Genomic DNA, 21,924 nt, shown 5'->3' on the forward strand with positions numbered 1-21,924 from the left:
TCATCACACAATGCCAACAACCAGCCGTGAGTAAAATAGGTTTTGGACTAAGATGAATAAAGGAACTACTTATCTTTCCCTTTCTTTCCCAATATTCCATTTTATCTAAAGAGTACCATAGAAAGGTTACTTTTGACATAAAAATATACTGCTCTTATTACACTTTCCTTTTTATCCCCTTCAATACTTTTTTAAAAATGGCAATAAAAGCATGTTTTCTTTTTCTTTTTAAAACATTTTCACGTTTGAACAATAGAAAAGGAAACTCCATATATCATGTTAAAAATACACATGAACTAATAGAGCCCGGAATTACTTTACCATGTTTGATAAATGTGACTTGAAAAAACACACCTTCACATTTTAATGATTCCCTTTGTTATAATATGCTATTAATTACTGAGAATGGGGGAAATGATTCATCTCTCCAAGATGGACCTTTATTTTTCCCCTGTTGGATTTCTGCAGTACCTTGAAGGCTTAACTAATGCTTGTACCAATCTCAAACTCTTGTACTTAACTACATACATTGTCCTTCCAAGATGCAGAGAGGGAGAAATCAAACAATTTTTTTCTCCATGTAATTTTGTTAAGTGAGAACATTGTATATCTTCAAGAGGAACCTGATCCACTGTGTAAAAATATAGTAACGATCTAACAACCGACATCGCAGAGAACACTCAGAAGCAGTGCATTGCTGAGCCTGAGTATACTTCAAAAGCCAGATCAGAATCAGTTTTCTTATAAACTAAATCAAGCTTACTGTCAAGCTGTGATCTGATTTTTTTTCTTCTTTGTACTGTCTTGTAAAGGGCCAAAGAGGGGACTGGATGGAGAGACATTAAACATTGATCACTGGTAATTACGGTAATCTCCTTCAAGGCTGCAAACTCAGCCTGTCTTCAGAGAGACCTAACTCCTTGTGACAACACGAGAAAAGCTGTTGAAGAACTGCAGACTCCTACAGCTGGGTACCAGCCTTTAATTGGAGCATGGTACTGAAACAGACGTTCTTCGAGCATCCAAAGAGATATAATGAATCTACTAGTTTACGAAGTAAGTGATGTCACCAGCCAAATCCTACATCTATCACAAAACATACCAAGAAGTGAGGGAGACAGTCAGTCTGCCAAAAGTCATGACCATCAGGAAGAGAGTCAGGCAATGTAGTTTGGTATTTAGTTGTTCAGTTTCACACAAACTGGATGATAAAAATGATAACCACCCAGAAAGGAGAAAGACAGACATTTTGGACTGTCTGGAAATTCATCTCTGCTTTAGAAACTCAGTTTGACCTGATTCATTAATTTCAGGGAGCGAAAATTACTGATCTCCTTGCAATTTGCTTTTGAGTCAGTGCAAAGGGTTTCACAAAAAAATCAAGCAAGAGATCCTGGCATAATCCCAGCATTAATTATGGTTCCCCAAAGTGTACGCTCCTCTTTTCTTTTCTGTTAACAATCATGACAATATTTTCTACAACAATCATGACAATATTTTCTTAGCTTTGTTTTCCACAAAAACACAAACAAAAAGAACTAGACACAATATAGAATTGGCAAGCTTTCCGTAGAAACCTCAAGATACAAGACCAGAGAATGTACCTCTCAGTGACCTTCATTATATGTGACTATCTCAGTTTGGCTCCAGCTACCTCGCATGCCACACACACCCACAAATATGTCCCACTTTTTGTTGTTATTGCTGTGATTTATTGCACCTAGACCTGCTAAATATAATTGTAAGAAGAATATGGACCTTCATCATATGGGACAGAGTCTAACGTCAAGACTGTATATTGTCACCTTGCTTATTTGACTTCTATGCAGAGTACATCATGAGAAACACTGGGGTAGAAGAAGCACAAGCTGGAATCAAGATTGCTGGGAGAAATATCAATAAACTCAGATATGCAGATGACACCACCCTTATGGCAGAAAGTGAAGAAGAACTAAAGAGCCTCTTGATGAAAGTGAAAGAGGAGAGTGAAAAAGTTGGCTGAAAGCTCAACATTCAGAAAACGAAGATCATGGCGTCTGGTCCCATCACTTCATGGGAAATAGATGGGGAAACAGTGGAAACAGTGTCAGACTTTATTTTTGGGGGCTCCAAAATCACTGCAGATGGTGACTGCAGCCATGAAATTAAAAGATGCTTACTCCTTGGAAGGAAAGTTATGACCAACCTAGATAGCATATTCAAAAGCAGAGACATTACTTTGCCAACAAAGGTGTGTCTAATCAAGGCTATGATTTATCCAGTGGTCATGTATGGATGTGAGAGTTGGCCTGTGAAGAAAGCTGAGTGCCGAAGAATTGATGCTTTTGAACTGTGGTGTTGGAGAAGACTCTTGAGAGTCCCTTGGACTGCAAGGAGATCCAACCAGTCCATTCTGAAGGAGATCGGCCCTGGGATTTCTTTGGAAGGAATGATGCTAAAGCTGAAACTCCAGTACTTTGGCCACCTCATGAGAAGCGTTGACTCATTGGAAAAAACTCTGATGCTGGGAGGGATTGGGGGCAGGAGGAGAAGGGGACGACAGAGGATGAGATGGCTGGATGGCATCACTGACTCGATGGATGTGAGTCTGAGTGAACTCTGGGAGTTGGTGATGGACAGGGAAGCCTGGCATGCTGCGATTCATGGGGTCACAAAGAGTCCGACATGACTGAGCGACTGAACTGAACTGAGTCTACCTCACAGAGTCTTAAATCTTTACCCAAATAGAAATGATTTTAAATGGAAAGCCATGTTCATGCTAATCTTGTTGGATTTATTTACTCTGATCCTCTTTTAATTACCACAGAGAAATCCATTTTTATGATCACACAAGGAATCAGAGTCATGTTTGAAAACTATGTCCATGAAGGAAAAGAATAAGATGGGTTCAAAGCATGTTATTTTCCAGAAGGAAACTCTAAGACCCAGAGAGGTGGATGGCTTACCTACACCCCACAACTGGTTATCAAGTTGGCCAATCTAGGACACAAACTCTCCAACTCAGAATCCAGTATTCTTTCCACTATGATGTCAAACCTCTTACTTTCTTATCCTCCAAGTGAACAGCCCTAAAGTTGGAAATCGCAAAACAGTCAAAGATGTGCTAATTCAGCCTATGGGAACTTATTGGAATATATTTTCAATGGTACATAAGATCTAAAACAGATGCCCAATAGATGGAAAAACAAAATTAAAATTAAAAAAATATGCAGTCAAAGAACATCTAAGTGAGGAAGAAGGTGAAAGCGTGGGTTCTGAAATAGTAAACATCCATGAAAATCACCCAGGCCATGAAGATTAAACAGCTGGCATTTATTTCAGGCATCAAGGAGCCTGGCACACAGACATCTTCACCAAAAGCATTCTAGGCACGGTGAACAGGAAGGTCAAAGACCTTGAAGTAGAAATGAATCCCAAGAATAAGAAAAAGACCAGAGAGGGTACAATTAAGTCAGCAGGAGATGGAAGTATGAGGTAAGCAGGGGTCAGTGCCTGTAGGAAATTTTAAACCATGAAAAGAAATTTGACATGTTTTGATGGCAACAGGAAGTGAATAAAGGATTTTAAGTAGGGATGTGATATGATCATATTAATGTTTTGCTTTTTTTAAGATGATTTTGACTGCAGTGTGAAGAATGAAATGGACTGAAGATTGAGGTAGCATACATAAATTCTTTTTTTAAAAAAGTTAAGGAGAAATCCAAATGGAGGCAGTGGCTGTTGTTATATAAATAGTATCACAATCTTCAAAAATAATAATGCAGTAATTTTTTTAGAGGATGTCTTAAACTCTTGCAGTAGCCAAAAGCATGTGGTTTGTCCATATTCTAAAACCCTGAATGACAGATCTTTGAAACAGAGGCAAAGATGAAACTGATGTTGGGCCTCCCTTGGTTTGCTTGTCATTGGAATTCAAGTGATCTATGTCACTACTGCAGATTGAGAAAGTCAAACCCAACACAGGCAAGTCTCAGGTGCTCAGAATTCCAGGATTCTATCACCTTAGCATCCCAAATTAACAGAGGGAAAATGATACTTAAAAAAATTCTTTTTTACAAAGAAGAGGAATGAGTGGTCTGAAGGACAGAAATAAAGCCTCTGCATTGAGGAAAGTCAACATTTTATGACTTTAGAGTTAAGACCAATATCAGCTGGGGTGATTAAAATACAACTGGTAATTTCCCACAAAGAAAGAGTAGTCAAGTCTTGCCCCACAACTAAGTTCAACCAATTAATTTCTTTCTGCCAAACTCCCTTTATCTTTGGTAGTAACTTTGCACCATTAATTCAAGGTAAAAATTCACCTCTAAAGCGCTGCCTATTGATGATAAATTCCCAGGGATGGTCAGATAACACGAAAAGAAATGGAAAGGGATGGTTTATAAAGCTCTTTAGGGAAATCACTGATCGTGTTACTGGTCTTCAGTAAGATAAAATATTAAATCAACAACTCAAGAACCACACTAACCACACATTATGAAAAATCCAAGTTCTTAGATCTACAAAGACAAACTACTAGAAAAATACCAGGCTTCATAAGGACTTCCCAAGTAGCACTGCTGCTGCTGCTGCTAAGTCGCTTCAGTCATGTCCGACTCTGTGCAACCCCATAGACGGCAGCCCACCAGGCTCCTCCATCCCTGGGATTCTCCAGGCAAGAACACTGGAGTGGGTTGCCATTGCCTTCTCCAATGCATGAAAGTGAAGTTGCTCAGTCGTGTCTGACTCCTAGCGACCCCATGGACTAGCCCACCAGGCTCCTCCATCCATGGGATTCTCCAGGCAAGAGTACTAGAGTGGGGTGCCATCACCTTCTCCGCCAAGCGGCACTAGTGGTAAAGAATCCACCTGCCAGGGCAGGAGATACAAGAGACATAGGTTCAATCCCTGGGTCAGGAACATGCCCTGGAGAAGGAAATGGCAACCCACTCCAGTATTATTGCCTGGAAAATTCCGTAGACAAAGGAGCTTGGTGGGCTACAAACTGTGGGGTTACAAAGAGTCAGACACAACAGAACACACACACACACACACACACACACACACACACACACACGAGTCTTCATATAGACAGATTTGGGTTTGAATCCTGGTTCAATCTCTTGCTAAGTAACTTGTCAATCCCTTATTTTCACCTTGCTGGACCTCAGTTTCTTTATCTGTGAAGTGAAGGTCATATTGACAGCTGATTGTTGGGAAGGTTAAAATAAGGTCATTTTGGTAAGGCAAATAGTAGGTACACAAGAAATGTTCACCCCAGTCCATCTTGCCCACTATTCTCTCCCTTGAGGACTTTCCAACCTCATTTATGACTTAGACTCCATCTGTGCTACTGATTGAATTTTTGTGTCTCCCCAAATTCATGTGCTGAATTCTGGGTCCCAGTATGACACTATTTGGAGTTGGGGCCTTTGGGAGGTGATTAGGTCATGAAGATGAAGCTCTCATGAATGGGACTGTGCACCTAAAAAAGAGACCCAAGAGAGCTCCCCTGTCCTCCCACTGTAAGCCAGGAATCAGGCCTCATCAGACACTGAATCTGCCAGCACCTTGATTTGAACTTCCCAGCCTTCAAAACTGTAAGAAATAAGCGTTTGCTATTGTAGGCACCCAGCCTATAGCATTTTGCTATAGCAGCCAGAACTAAGACAATCTAGTTACGGAGACAAAGTCTTCAGGGGAATGACAATCTTTAAAGCAGGATTCTGAAGAAATATCCTGGGTCCTCGGGTTATTCCCAAGAAAAGGGATTTAAATTCAAAATGCAGCAACAAAGCATTTTGAAGCTGGTGATTTCAAGAAAATTATAAGCGCTGAACTTGTTAGGGAATTCATATTTTTAACATGAAATAAAAGAGCTTTTGAGAAAAAAATATTCTTTTTCTAAACAGGTTTGCAAAACTCAGAAGACAAAGTAAATAGACACTAAAAATAGGGTAGGGAAAACTATTGTTCTGGGTATCATTAAGAATGAAATCAGCTTGGTATATAGAGAGTGCATGTGATGGAAACCTGGAGAATCCTGTTCTGAGTTCACCAGAACCAACTGGAAACCTTTGGAAACTCATCCCCCTCAACACTTCCATTAAATGAGACAATTAGCTAAGACAATCCCTACAGATTCTGTCAGATTCAGCCCTTTCATACCCTGCGTCTATGACCCTAAGGGCACAAAGACTAAGAGGGCAATGTTAACTGCCATACTGCTCACATTTTAATTTCTAGACATAACTGCAAGTTTCTGGATTTGAGCTGCTACAACTAAACCAGCAGGAAGGACACAGCATCAGACCTGTGAACAGAACAAATACCAGAAACGAGGGAAAATGCGACAGAAGCAGAGAAGAGCGGAAGTCATCCTACGGCACAGTAACTGGCACCGAAAACGTGTTGATTGATTCAAAAGAAAGATGAAGAGGAATCAGCGGAGGGGTGTAGGGAGGAGACAGCATGTCTACACAAACCCTAGAGGTTTTACAATTTCATTATCCTATGGGAAAGGAGACTCAGATTAAGAGTGGGGATTGGAAAACTTTCTTGGAGACACGGAATCCCACTGAAGGTCACGGGGTGATGGAGTCACTCAGCTAGTTATAGACTCAGGATCAGAATGAAGACTCTTGACTATTGATCAGTTAGTCTTCCTTCTTTAGCTGGAGAGCAAGAGTGATGGCTTTGCAACTTTATAGATTTACCCCTAAATATTGACTGAAACCACTGTTAATCCATTACTCCTCTTCAGAGTAGTGTGGTGCCAAGACAACCTCAAAAGATGCATAACTATGCTACTCTTTAGGAGCTCAGGGAAAAGATACACTTGTACACTTCTTTGGACAACACTCTGTACTGTCTGTGGGCTCCCCAGTGGTTCAGCAGTAAAGAATCCACCTGCAAGTCAGGAGCCACAGTAGATGTGCATTCAATCCCTGGATGGGGAAGATCCCCTGGAGAAGGCCATGGCAACCCACTCCAGTGTTCTTGCTGGAGAATCCCATAGACAGAGAAGCACGAAGGGCTACAGTCCATAGGGTTGCAGAGTCGGACGTGACTGAAGCAACTGAGGACACATGCATGCTGTACTTAACTTGCTAGGCCATTGGTTAGTCTGTTGATGGTCATGATGCCTTCCTCTTGCCATATTATAGACTGCCTCTCATAATGCCAACCATCTGAAACTTAGTGCCGATGTACCCTAATCCAAGTCATACTACAGAAAAGAAAAAAAAAATGGAAAAAACACTGCTGAGGTCAGCAGTGGCATTCTGACATTCAAAATTGGTGTGCTATAGCATTAATCCTCACGGCTATCATTCTTCAACCCACATCCATCTGACTACTGATTGAGCTCATTCTTCCTAGATTTAATGCAATCCAGCTCTAATGTGCATCAACTCTAAGATGCTCATCTTTTCACATGTTGCCATCTGAAGTTTTGATGTCTAAAATTGGGAGGCATCTTACCCAATAATATATTATAGTTTAACAGGCAACGTTATTTCTCTGTGATGAAAGTAATCATGTATCATACAATTATGTATCTTAGATTCAATGAAATGCACTATTCAAAGCAGAAACGGAGAGCCATGTCATCACTCTCTTCAGTAGGCTACAGGAGAGTGAACTGCCCATTTCTCTGTGTGTGTGTGTATCTCTCTCTACCTCTCTCCCTCCTTACTTCTTCTTTCCCTCTCTAGTGTGTGTTTGCTCATGATCTATCTACCACTCCCTCTCATTCATTCTCTGTCTTTTCCTCATTTTAACCGAGATTTATCAACTGCCTCCTCGGTGGCAGGCACTACGCTAAGCACTAGAGATGAAATGATGAGGTCAAACAGAAGTGGCCCCTGCCCACATGAAGCTTACCATCTACTAGGGGAGAGATAAAGGTACAAGTCTAGTAAATGCTTGAAAGGACTGCCTGGTGCTAAGAAGGAGTACACAACAGGGTGATGACCTTATTGGGAGGACTCCCCTGAGAAGGGAAGAATGAGCTGGGATATCCTGCTTGAGAAGAAGTAAAGGTGAAGGTTACAGACAGAGGCTTTTGTAGACGGAACTTCATATCAAAAGGTCCTTCAGTAGACAGAAGTAATGCTTTGAGAAAGCCATGTTGCTGGAGCCCAGAGAACAAGAGGGACATGGACATGGGGTGAAATCGGTCAGGAGTCAAACTATGGCCAGACTCTATTATTACCCTAAGAGACTTTGAAAGCATTGAAGAGGTAAGTGATAAAAACAATGGAAAGTGTGGGAGAGATAATATGTTCAAATCAAAACCAGCATTCTAGTTGCCACATGGGGTCCAGTGGAGGGTGTGGGCCAGAAGATCCTTCTAGTGGATCTGATGGACAAATGCGGACTTAGGGCTACTCTCTTCACTGGCTCAGCCATGCAGACCTCAGCTCTGCAGGGCAGCCGTTCCTGTCACCTCTTCTGTGCACAGACCTTGCAGTGACATCCTGGGAGCAATATCCAGAGAATGAGGTCAGAATATTCAATAGACATTCCTGCCGCAGATGGTAGAGAACCAGAAATAAAGCAGGACAGATGAGGGGCCCTGGAAATGCACAAAGAGAGGAGGGAAGCATGGCCCAAGCAGTCTGCCTGGTCTCCCTGGGTTGGGAGGTTATGTGAAAAGCCTGGACCCTCCCCTGAACTTTCTGAGTCCACCTACTGAATCATTAGCATGGTCCCCGTTAGATGCATTGAGTTGGGGAAGATACAAGTTTACTTGAAGCCTGAAGAAAAAGAGCTCTTTATTTAGAAGGTACTCAAAGGGTCCTTAGGAGCTTTTTTTTTCCTTGGCAGATATTGACTTACAAACCGATCCTACTCCACTGGTTGGAATATATCTATTTTCAGTCCTTGTACCTCTACGTATGAATTGCGATTTGATGAAGCCATATGAACAACTAATAAAGTCTCAGTGTAAAAATGCTAGATGCTCTCAGGAAGGGAAAACATAAAACTTCAATCCATGGTTTATTAAAATCCCTAGGTGAGCACAGTTTACAAAGCTAAACGCCAATACCTATAATCCACTACCATGATAATGTTAGCCATAGAGTAACTGCTATCTCTAGCTGCATTCAAGTTTGGTTGCCCTTCAGAGGTACTAAAATCTAACTCCTAATTGCTTTTTATATAAAAAATAGTCTTTGACTGACAGAATCTAATCACTAGAAGGGCAGCAAACAAAAGCTGGGCAAAGCACAGTCCTTGTTAATTTTTTTTTCCTTGCAACCTCTATAAGCATCTGATCACACAGTTGTGCAATTATTTGCTAACTGAAGATGTTATTATTCTGTTACTGTCTTAGAAAAATAGTAACCTTTCTCAGCCGAGATAAAAATATGTGGGCTCTTTTCCTGCAGTTTATATATCTTAAACCTTAGGCCATTTTTATAGCAGCTTTATTCTCAACTCTCCCACCATTTATCTTTCCATTTTCTGCAAAGGCTAGTTTACTTAATACAGGAAGACCTTCACATAACTTTCTGGCATTAATTATTTTGGTGGCACAATCTCCCGTGTGAAATATTTGCTGCAATGTGTCCCGCAGCCTATTAAAAAAAAAAAAAAAGTGAAGGGAAAAAATGGAAGGCGAAACACTTCTGATGATTATTCACTATGTTACAAGATTTTTACATAATTAATTGAGAGTGTGATTGTAAAACATAGAGTCTGTCCTATATAGCTTTGTATTAGTAAGCAAACAGGAACATTTTGAAACTATATCTTCTAGTAAAGGAAGCCAGTAAGGTAGAGTGATGAAGATTCTAACACACCTTTCTTTCTGAGATCAGGATCTGATCCTGCTCTTGTCAGAGGTGTCCTCTGGTGAGGGCGTGATAATTATGAAGCACCATGAGTGACATTAAAACAATCCACCCTGAAATGAAAACCAATAAGCAGTTCTGAAAGATCAGCCCGCTAGGATGACTAGCAGTGAGATGCTGCACTTTTTTTGGGCAGACGATGTACTGCTGGCTTTTCCCTTCTCACTCTCCTCCTCGTTGACTACAAACAACTCTCTGTAAACTTCCATTCTGAGAAGAAGTGAAGTGGGTAAAACACCGACTGGGTCAATATTTTTAAGGGACAGCTCTGGGTTTAACTCGACCGGAGAGAAACTGACAAGATCTCTGTTCCAGACATAACACTCGAGTCTGTTTTGGAAGCAGCCACAGCGTGTCCTGCAAACAGACTGTCACTCTGGTCCAGCTACGGGGCCTTCCACTGTCATTGTTCCCTCCATCAGGACTATCCGGGAACTAAGCTGGCTGAAACCTATCAGTTCACACTACTGGTGCATGCAGACGCACCAGTACCTCCTCCCCCAATCCCTGCCCTGCCCTCCTCTCCTCCTTAGCAGGTAGAAAACCCAGAGACCACACTGCCAGGCACCCAACACAGTGTCTGACACATAGAGAACCCTAAGAGTAGGTTCATTGATTGGCTGGCTGAAAAAACAAGTCAAAGCAAGATGTTAGAAGGCTCTGATGGTTCAAGGAGTAGCTCTGGTATTAGCCAAATCTGAGGTCAAATTATGGTCACTCGCCTTATTAGTCCTAATTCTTGGGCACATCTATAACTTCTGCAACTTTAGTATCTTCATTTACAAAATGGGTGTGATCATAGTACATACTTCATAGAACTGCAAATGAAAAACTCATTCATATGTCAACAAACTACTTACCTCAGTACCTGAAACGCAATAGACCACTCAATAAATACAAACTTTCAAGGCAGTTTTGTTCAGGTTAGAAGAGTTAAAGGGGAGCAACTCAGAAACACCCTGAAAAGTGTAATTTAACATTGCTGCCATCATTTCTTACCTCACTCAGTCCTCATGGCTAAGCCATGCATTTAACAAGTATTTATGAAATGACTATCCTATCCTTCTTCTGAAAAACATTTACTTCTGCTTTACTGACTATGCCAAGGCCTTTGACTGTGTGGATCACAACAAACTGGAAAATTCTGAAACAGATGGGAATACCAGACCACCTGACCTGCCTCCTGAGAAATCTGTATGCAGGTCAAGAAGCAACCGTTAGAAATGGACAGAGAACAACACACAGGTTCCAAATTGGGAAAGGAGTACGTCACAGCTGTATATGGTTACCCTGCTTATTTAACTTATATTCAGAGTACATCGTGTGAAATGATGGGCTGGATGAAGCACAAGCTAGAATCAAGATTGCCAGGAGAAATATCAATAACCTCAGATATGCAGATGACACCACCCTTATGGCAGAAAGTGAAGAAGAACCAAAGAGCCTCTTGATGAAAGTGACAGAGGAGAGTGAAAAAGTTGGTTTAAAGCTCAACATTCAGAAAACGAAGATCATGGCATCCGGTCCCATTACTCATGGCAAATAGATGGAGAAACAATGGAAAGAGTGAGAGACTTTATTTTTGGGGGCTCCCCAATCACTGCAGATGGTGACTGCAGCCATGAAATTAAAAGGCCCTTGCTCCTTGGAAGAAAAGCTATGAGCAACTTAGCATATTAAAAAGCAGAGACATTACTTTGCAACAAAGGTCTGTCTAGTCAAAGCTATGGTTTTTCCAGTAGTCAAGTATGAATGTGAGAGTTGGACTATAAAGAAAGCTGAGCACAAAAGAATTGATGCTTTTGAACTGTGGTGTTGGAGGAGACTCTTGAGAGTCCCTTAGACTTCAAGGAGATCCAATCAGTCCATCCTAAAGGAGATCAGTCCTGAATATTCATTGGAAGAATTAATGCTGAAGCTGAAACTCCAATACTTTTGGCCACCTGATGTGAATAACTGACTCATTGGAAAAGACCCTGATGCTGGGAAAAATTGAAGGTGTGAGGACAAGGGGATGAAAGAGGATGAGATGGTTGTATGGCATCACCAACTTGATGGACATGAGTTTGAGCAAACTGCGGGAGTGGGTGATGGACAGGGAGGCCTGGTGTACTGCAGTCCATGGGGTCGCACAGTCAGACACGATTGAGCAACTGAACTGATCCTTCTTCTGAGAAAGCTATATTGACTGGAGCAAGATTTCTACCTTCTATATTCTAGTGGGACAGACAGATTTAAAACACACACACACATCAGGAAATTTGTAATGTGTCAGAAAGCATTGATGCCCAATAATTAATCATTCATTCATTTCCTGTATGTTTATTTAGGATTGCTTTTTACAAATCATTGAGCATATGTAATATTTTTTCTGATCATAGGATAATAAGTTTTGATAAATATATACCTAAAATATCAAGAAATGAAAAGAAATAAGAAATTAGAACTGCCCACACAGCCTCCTCAGATCACACAGCTTCCCCATAACATTTACCCAACGAGCAGAGAAGTGCTGGAAATTAGGACTACTGAAAATTCCAGTCTTGGGCAGGGTCTCCAAATAGCCAAACTAAGATCTTGGGTTTAGAATAACAGAGTCCCCATGAGTGTTCATTTTCACTTGGCATCATACAGAAATGCAGAAAACTGCTCCGAACCATCTGTTCAACTATAATAATGAGGGGTAGTGGGTTTCTCTCGGGTGTGTGCTGGGATGGATGATTAGCTGGTAGCGGAAGCTGGACCCTGAAGTTTGAAGAGCATGGAAGTGGCCACCATTATCCTGGTGAAAGATAGAACTCCAGGGGGCACCCCTTCTTTTTCCTTTAGGCTATGAAATAAGGAACCTGAATACTAATAGACTACAAAGTAGGGGCATCCTTTTTCACACAAAAGTCAAAACTTTCCACCCCTTCCCTCTAGAACTCATGGGTAAATGTATCCACGTAGAGACTACCATTCACCATCGGTTTCTCAGGTTAAAGTCTTTCCTAATAATTTTGCTGATTGACTGACTCGGCTGTGCTGCGTCTTGACTGTTGTGCAGGCCTTTCTCTAGTTGCTGTGCTGGGGCTTCACGTTGCTCTGGCTTCTCCTGTTGGAGCGCACAGGCTCTCGGGCTCTCAGGCCTTAGTAGTTGCCACACATGGACTCAGTAGTTGCGGCTGCCAGGCTCTAGAGCACAGGCTCAGGAGCTGTGGCCACGCACAGTTTGCTCTGAGGCAGGCGGGATCTTCCGAGACCCCACTGAATCCACGGAACTGGATTCAGGGGCTGCATCCATGTCTCCCGCATTGGCAAGCAGATTCTTTACCACTGAGCCACTAGGGAAGCCCTCTCCGGGTAAAGTTGTGATGGAAAAACACAGCAGCAGGCATACGCTCATGGACTCAGGCACATGGGGACTCATACACACTCTACAGCAAATGCATACCGGAGACTCTCATCCAAGCTGACAGAGCATTTCACTCCCACACTCGGACAGTGAACAAAGTTCAAGCCCAGGAGAGAACACACCAAAGTCCCTTGGCTTTCTAGTCTGTGAACTCTGGGGGTCACCCAGGGTCATCTGAACACTGCACAGAAACTGCTCTTTTGTATCCACAAGGTCCTGCTAGAATTTCCTTCTCATCCACCTTCTCTGACCCACAGTCACTACAGCCAAAGGTAACAACTCTAGCTCTTTCACATTCAAGACCAAATTCAGTCAGCTCAGAGCCTACCAGAAACAGCAGCAAGAGGCTAAACTACCACAAGCAGCTTCCAGTGGAACGCTGGCAACCCACACCACTTGTGCACAAGTATCGCTCTTTAATGACTACTGGCATCAGGTGATATATCATTTATTCTGGAGGCTATCAGTTCGTGAAGGTATGGGAAAACTGCCAGCTCACCTGAACTGCAGTTATGAGTAATAACAAGGGTTATAATTGACATTCACATTCTGTTTTTAAGTTAATGAGGTATCTAACATGAGATCCGGCAAAAAGGCTTTTTGTGCACATAACCTCCTGCTCCCTATAATAGAAATCTGGGTTTCAATTATACCTTTCATACTCATAGGGACACTGTTGTGTCCTATGAGTGATAGAGTGCGTCTTCACAAATGCAGCTGCCGTCAAGTGCCCAGTGAGTCTTAGAAAACAGGAAATATTTTTGTGAAGAGTATCCAGGGTGGTTAAAGCTGAAACCGCCTATATATGTGGAAATGAGCCTTCAGGGAGAAAAAGTTTACTGTGAACCAGCCAACTCATTGGGCAGCACAGAACTGATCATTTCTTGGTGAAGACAGTATTAGAGAAACTTAGGGCTCAGCTCTTAGTGGCTGACCTAACCATCAGGACATAAGACTCATAATCAGGACAATCAGACTGGACATGGGATCTCTCTGGTTCACTCTTAGCAACCCCTCCATGCCCCCACTTCAGAAAGCATCTCCCTGGACTTCTACATTGGGAAGGCCCTATGGCCATTGCCAGCCCATGTAGATTGTCCTCTTCCCCCTGCCCCAGACTCTTGATGACCTGGAAATGCTCTCTTCTACTGCTCTGAAGTCCTGCTTTACAACACTTTCAAGATCTGAATCACTTGTCTTGAACTCAGGCCTGGCTGACCACTTAGCCTCCAAAGCCCATTATTATGCCTGAACCTGGTAAAATATCAAAAAGGAGAGTTGGCCAAAGCCTCATGAAATCTTTACTTGTTCAGACGGTGAGATGGGAAGGCAGGCTAGTGAATGAGACACTCTCCTGGGGGGGAGGGGGGGTGCAGTATATATATATATATACATATATATATATGTATATATATATATACACATACATACTGTACATTGAAAATATCCAGTGAATCCCACTGGACTATCAATGAATTCATTTGGAGCTCTGCTTTAATGAATGGGAAACAATGCTCTGTGATTGAGCAATCATTTCAATGTAAACACTCTGTTCTCCCTACTTTTTTGTTTTTATAGATGCAATCACACAATTAATCTTACTAGAAAACCCTTTTAATGGTGAGATTCATTCACTGAGCCTCCAACTTTACCTGAGTATCCCTAGAGGCCAAATCCTGAGTTTGGAATGTGGACCCAACAGAGAACAAGAAGGTGATGGCTCCCACCCTGGCTGAATTTATATTCCCAATACTCACCTATTCTAAATAGTAGAGTATGGGTTAGTTAACTTTTATTATGCCATGCATTGGACAGTACAAAATTTTTCTGAAGGTATATCCAGTTTCAAATCCAGTTCAAGGTGTGCTGAAAAATCAATAAATTCTTAATCTCTCCATTTTTTTCTTCTGCTAAATTCTGTCATCTAACTCTGGTTCAAGCACCACTTCTCATGCGCTTTCCATCCCCCTAGACACAACGCGTCTCCCTATCCTCCTCTCTTTTGCCTCTTTGTACTCGTGGTTGTACTATCAAAAGTCCATGAGTGATCTCTTTGCATGGTTGCTGCCCTAATAGATATAATCTCCCTGGGGGCACGGTTCAGCCTCCTAAGATGGTCCTCTTCCAGGGCTCCAGAGCATAAAATTGCAAAGAAAATGACTTAAAAGACCAAAGCCCATGTTCTCAAGGATTCCCTCACTGTCCTCCTGTGAATTCCGTCTTTATCCACCCACACACGCAATCGCCAATACCATTCCTGCTAGAGCAAGTTCAATAAATGATTAATATTTGGCAAAAGGCAAGGCAATAATTTGCACATCCCATGCCTGGACATTTAGTCAGTCAATTCGTACCTAAGAAAGTCACAGTTGTGAGGCACTGCTAGGGCGCCAAGAATTAATTACCCCCAAATAAGTTCTTGGTGGGGAACCAAGTTTTCCTCATCAACATTCAAGGCAGATGCCACCACACAAAGGGAAAGAGGAAGAAAAAGCCCAGATGCCTGAACAGGAAAGAACATTTGAAAAGAGAGCAAGGAAATAAAAGAAGTATATTATGGCAGCCACATGCCTTTTTCCACACACAAAGCTATAGGATTATGTTTTTTTAGAGAACAGCCCAAGACCCCACTCCTAGCATCAAGTGTCTGATGTTTCCAAACCAAGAATCAGCTAAATATTTTTTTTTCCTGAAAAGATAACTTCTCCCTGTTGCAGTAACAGAATGAAACACATAGGAGTAAAGCCGAGCTCAGATATGGGGGCAAAAGCAATAGCTGAAGCCAGCATGAACACGCGGTCTGTCTGTGCCTGGACAGCTTCCTGGGGATGGGATGAAGCAGGAGGGTGGAGGCATGGACGGCAGCAGACATAGGTGCAGTTAGACCTGCCATCTAAAAATACAGATCTTGTTATGTTTGTTTTCTATTGTTTTATAACCAGTGACCAAAGCTTTAGCACACTCTGGGCATATCTTGGCTGGGCCCTCTGCTCATGGTCTTAGGAGGCTGCAGTCAAGGTGCTGGCCAGGTTGTCTGCTCAGCTGGAGCTCAAGTCCTTCCTAAACTCAATCAGACTGTTGACAGTCTTTAGTTTTCTGGTATTTTAAGACTGAGACTCTGAGTACCTAGGAGTCATTCCCCTCCATAGGCAGCTGACAGTGCATCTGGTCCTATCATCAAGGCCCTGATAGGATGTCTGTCTCTGAGGGAAGAACCCAGCCTTCCTTTAAAGCCTCTCACCTGACTGAGTAAGACCCACCCAGAATAACATCTCTGCTAATTAATTCAAAATCAATAGATTTGCCCCCTTGGAGTGGGGCATGGCAACCCACTCCAGTATTCTCGCCTGGAGAATCCCATGAACAGTGGAGCCTGGTGAGCTGCAGTCCATAGGGTTGCAAAGATTCAGACATAACTGAAGCAATTTAGAAGCATATATGAAATAGATTACTCGTAAGGACCTAGTGTATAGCACAGGGAACTCTACTTAATACTCTGTAATGACCTATATAGGAAAAGAGTCTAAAAAAGAGTGGGTATATGTATAACCGATTCATTTTGCTGTTCCCCTGCAACTAACACAACACTGTAAGTCAACTATGCTCCAATTAAAAAACAAAACCAACTGATTTGGGACCTTAACTACATCTGTAAAATCCCTTCACTTTTGTCTTATCATGTAACCTAATCTCAGAAGTGGACTCCAGGAGTTGGTGATGGACAGGGAGGCCTGGTGTGCTGTGGTTCATGGGGTCACAAAGAGTCGGACATGACTGAGCGACTGAACCGAACTGAACTGAATCTCAGAAGTGACGGCATCTTATTCACACATATCAGCTACATTCAAAGGGGTGGGATTATTTTGGGCACACACACCAAGGTGTGGAAATCTTGGGGCCACCATGAGATTCTGTTTACCACAACATCTCAATTCTCTCTTGACATTTCCAGCCCCCAGTCAATTTTCTAGCATAGAAGGAAACAAGTGGTTGGGAAGAGAGGAAAGAATCTATTCTGTGATCATAGTTACTGGGCTAAACCATACAAAATCAATAGTTCATTTTTTGGCCAATACAAATAGACACAGTGAATGGGTGAGAATGTGTGTATGCATATATGTACACATACCTACATAGATAAAATCAGATATAGGTATTGATACAGATGAAATAGATAGAGATGAAAGTGAATCCATTTTGTTTTCATGAAGTGAAGTCTCCTAAAGCAATCTCTCTCTGGGGCACCCATGAAAACTCTTTTCAGTTTGGTGCATATCATGTGTATTTAAGATTTCAGTAGTTTTATGGGTAAAATAGTTGGTATTTACTCTCCCTTCTAAAGGATTTTTTTATCTTCATTTTTGCAGTAACTAAGGAAAGGAGAAACCAGGAAAAGCTCATTCCAAATCAGGTTTTCACTTCTGGGTAAAGCTTTTTCCATGACTGACTACATCTTCAGCAACACTGAGCTATTCTCAGTTCACAGTGGCATGCGTGAGCCTGCGTGTGTGTGAGTGTGATGTCCTCATGTGTACGTACACTTGGGAGACTCTGGAAGGAAATGCCTCTAAAGTCCTTGTCACTTCTGACAGATGAATTAAGTCAGGTCCAAAAGGCAATCTGTACAACTCATACGAAGTTGCACAGAGAAAGCCTCACCTAAAGCAAGAAAACAACGCAAAACTAAACTGGTGCTCATTTTGTAAGGTGGCAAAACTTCAAAAAGACACCGTAAATGAACTTAGAGTAAACATCCCAGGTTCAGTGCCAAGAGCATCTAAAAGAGGTGAGATTGGCATCTGTGGACAGCACAAAGGCATGAAATGTTTGCAGGCTGATAAGACATCACACATGGGCTTCCCTGGTGGCTCAGACGGTAAAGCATCTGCCTGCAATGCAGGAGACCCAGGTTCGATCCCTGGGTTGGGAAGATCCCCTGGAGAAAGAAATGGCTACCCACTCCAGTACTCTTGCCTGGAAATTTTCATGGACTGAAGAGCCTGGTAGGCTACAGTCCATGAGGTCGCAAAGAGTCAGACATGACTGAGCAACTTCAATTTCACTTTCAAGACACCACACAAATATGTGATCCTCTAGACGTTCAGTGGGTAAACCCACTGCCAACAGAGTGGTACCATAAGCTGTGATGTTTGCAGTAGGAATAGGAAATCATGAACCCCAAAGGTCAGAATTTCACCAATTATTTACAAGGAAACAGTGTGTCAATGTTCTTATAGTCAGAAACCATTGTTTGAGTTCAATTTTGTTGGAAACATGAATTAGAATAAGCATCACCAATACCTGGAATTATTTCAAAGGTTCGTGGCAAGTGAAAACTGAACTTTTACTAAAAAGCTGGATGACAGTGTCATTTGACAGGAATTAAGAAAAGGTGGAAGGCAGCTCTTAAATAAATGTTTGATCTCAACAGCCAAATCTAACCCCAGTTTTCTCAATGACTTCACGTATGACCAAAAGCAGGTGGTTTTGCCTCTCTCTCTTGGCTTCACAAACATATATAGAAGTGTTCATTCATCTAACAAACATCTGCTGAATGCTAAGCATAGGCTGGGACTGGGGTGCTCTTGGCATATTCAGGGAGATTAGGACAGCCAGATCTGAGGGGCAACAACAGGGAAAAGTTACCAAATATTTGTGGGGAAAAGGAAAACTCAGATCAGTTCAGTTCAGTTGCTCAGTTGTCTCTGGCTCTTTGCGACCCCATGAATTGCAGCACGCCAGGCTTCCCTGTCCATCACCAACTCCCAGAGTTTACTCAAACTCATCTGCATCGAGTCAATGATGCCATCCGGCCATCTCATCCTCTGTCGTCCCCTTCTCCTCCTGCCCCCAATCCCTCCCAGCATCAGAGTCTTTTCCAATGAGTCAACGCTTCACATGAGGTGGCCAAAGTACTGGAGTTTCAGCTTTAGCATCATTCCTTCCAAAGAAATCCCAGGGCTGATCTTCAGAATGGATTGGTTGAATCTCCTTGCAGCCCAAGGGACTCTCAAGAGTCTTCTCCAACACCACAGTTCAAAAGCATCAATTCTTCGGTGCTCAGCCTTCTTCACAGTCCAACTCTCACATCCATACATGACCACTGGAAAAACCATAACCGTGACTAGACAGACATTTGTTGGCAAAGTAATGTTTCTGCTTTTGAATATGCTATCTAGGTCGGTCATAACTTTCCTTCCAAGGAGTAAGATATGACCCCATAAAAGATCACCTTCCAAATCCTAGAACTGTGAATAGTTGTGTGTTATTGAATACTAGACATGCACCAACAGAATTTTAAAGTTCTTTCAACTTTCATTTTGGTTCAGATTATGATAAAACATATTTAAGTTCATTGCATGACCTCCTAATCTTTAAAAAGATGAATAACAGATCTGAAAAATACCAGAGAACAAATTATACCAATAAGTCTAAATGGCTGATCGACTGAAATAGCAGTGACCTCAAATAACCTTAGAAGCTGTTCATAACAGCTGTCAACATTCTCTTTCTAGAGTCCAGCCTACATATAAGCTGAGGACTCATTTGAGGGATAACTAAAAGTGTGTTTTTGTTAGTCACTAAGTGGTGTCCAACTCTTGTGTGACCTCATGGACTGTAATCCACAAGGCTCCTCTGTCCATGGAATTCTCCAGGCAAGAATACTGGAGTGGGTTGCCATTCTCTTCTCCAGGGGATCTTCCTGACCCAGGGATTGAACCCAGGTCTTCTGCATTGCAGGCAGATTCTTCACCATCTGAGCCTTCAGGGGAGCCCAAACTAAAGGTATCTCCTCTTATTGGTCCAGCAATCACAACCAGAACTCCCAATGTTCCCATGTCTTTTGGAGGAGGAGAAAGGAGGATTCTGGGAGAGGAAATTACATGAGCAGGAAGGAAGGGAACAGGAGTGGTAAAGTCACATGACTGCTGAGACCAGGGAGGGAACAGAGATGAATGAAGACCCCAAAGATTGGGAAAGACTATGATGCACTGAGGACGGGAGCTGCTCCCTCTCCACTTCAGCTCACTCCTGCCATGTGGCGAGGAATCCAAGATGGTTCAATCTTCTGAGATCCAACTTTTCAAGAAAAACCTTGAGGCCCTGGCAACAAATAAACTTTTGAACAATATTTAAATCAAAGCAAACCACTAGGTAGCCAGTTGAGATCTCTACCAGTGGATTGCAAAGCACTGAAAATTTCATCTCCTAATACTATTCATGAAATTATCATGATATATAATTCCTGATGGCTAAAAGGGCTCTGAGAAAATGAATAATGAGGGTAAACTTTTTGGGAAAACTAAGATCTTCATGGTAGGGGATGGGATTGGAAGAGTAAAGAGGGTTTTGTACATAAAAGATAAAAATGGTATACATCAGAATGCAGAAAAGAAAGAAAGGCAGAGACAGAAAAAGACAGACAGGGAGAGGGAGAAGGAAGGAGGGAAGGAGGGAGGTGGGGGAGAGAGAAAGAGAGAGCAAAGGAACCAAGAGAGAAATCTTTATAATGCTCAAATCTTGGGTTGTCTTGAAGATGAGTGGGACCCCAAAAGAAAACCCATTATTCCTGGAATTGAATTCTTAACAGATAGAAAAACTGCCTCTGCACAAATTTGAGAGTACGATAGTACATTTTTCTTAAGAAAATACAATTTTTCCTTTGCAAAAACTCAGTTAAAAAAGATAAAATATTCATAAATATGTTTCAACCCTTTGGAGAAACAAAGGAGGGCTAATAAATTTTAGGGTACCATCTTCAGTGTGAACATATATACATTCATTTCCAAAAATATATATCCAGCAGGAAAACCTGAAAATTCCAGAATTCTAAGGGTCAAGTTGTGGCATCACAAAAATGATAAACTTCCACTTGTGAAAATAATTTTCGATTTATGAGGAAAATTAAGGGAACTGGCCCACTCCTGAGGTATGAATATAAATAGTTATTTATAACAATCATGTGCTCCTTCAAAACATTATTTCAATTTTTACAAAATCCATTGGGATTTAGACCCAACTATTTCAATAATGACTCGATATGAAACTATTCTCAGTTCTTTTCGTTTTTTACTCTCTAAACAGGTACAATTTTCCTTTCTTTTTTAACAAGAGTCAGTCAATGTTTAAAATGTCACAAGTTACTTTTCCAAATTTCTATCCAGATAAGTCATATTTTGAAAACGACAACTACTTTTTCTGTAAATAGCCATAGAAAGTTTTATAGCTGATCCAATTTAATTCAGAGGGTGGATGGGTGAGGGTTTGGATGGGGGGCAAATAACACCTTATACTGCCCATAAATGCCAATCAACCTCCAGTCAGTAGCACAGGCCTCCATCTTTCAAATGTCAGTAAGTCTCCCATTAAAATATATATATATATATATATATTTTTTTTTTTTTTTACTACAGCTGTGTAGTTCTCATTCCTCAAGACCTCCTTTTCAAATGTCCCTAATCTTTCACCCCTTGCTGGTGTTCTGTGATAGAGTGACACATTGCCAGCATACCTGAATTCACATCCTGAAGTCTCCGATAAAGCCACACTGACATGGTGACTTCTGTTTTTTACCACTAAAGGAGAAAGTCTCCAGCTTTGAGCCTCACTTCTTTTTCCGATCAAAAGTAGATTTAAATCAAGAAGAGCACATGAATACTGTAAAATCTCAGAGAAATTAAAACATAAAAA

The 21,924-nt window shown here is 41.6% G+C and overlaps 1 protein-coding gene and 1 non-coding gene across 3 annotated transcripts in view; one reads left to right on the forward strand and one right to left on the reverse strand.

The window, feature by feature from the left end:
* PPARGC1A (PPARG coactivator 1 alpha) overlaps positions 1-21,924 on the reverse strand; it is a 717,775-nt gene that overhangs the window by 222,350 nt on the left and 473,501 nt on the right. The gene's annotated exons all lie outside the window — the stretch shown is intronic.
* TRNAC-GCA (transfer RNA cysteine (anticodon GCA)) lies at positions 18,092-18,163 on the forward strand. The gene has a single exon. It is a non-coding gene; the product is annotated as a tRNA-Cys (tRNA).

This window comes from Ovis aries, chromosome 6, assembly GCF_016772045.2.
Source record: "Ovis aries strain OAR_USU_Benz2616 breed Rambouillet chromosome 6, ARS-UI_Ramb_v3.0, whole genome shotgun sequence".
Taxonomy (NCBI): Eukaryota; Metazoa; Chordata; class Mammalia; order Artiodactyla; family Bovidae; genus Ovis; species Ovis aries.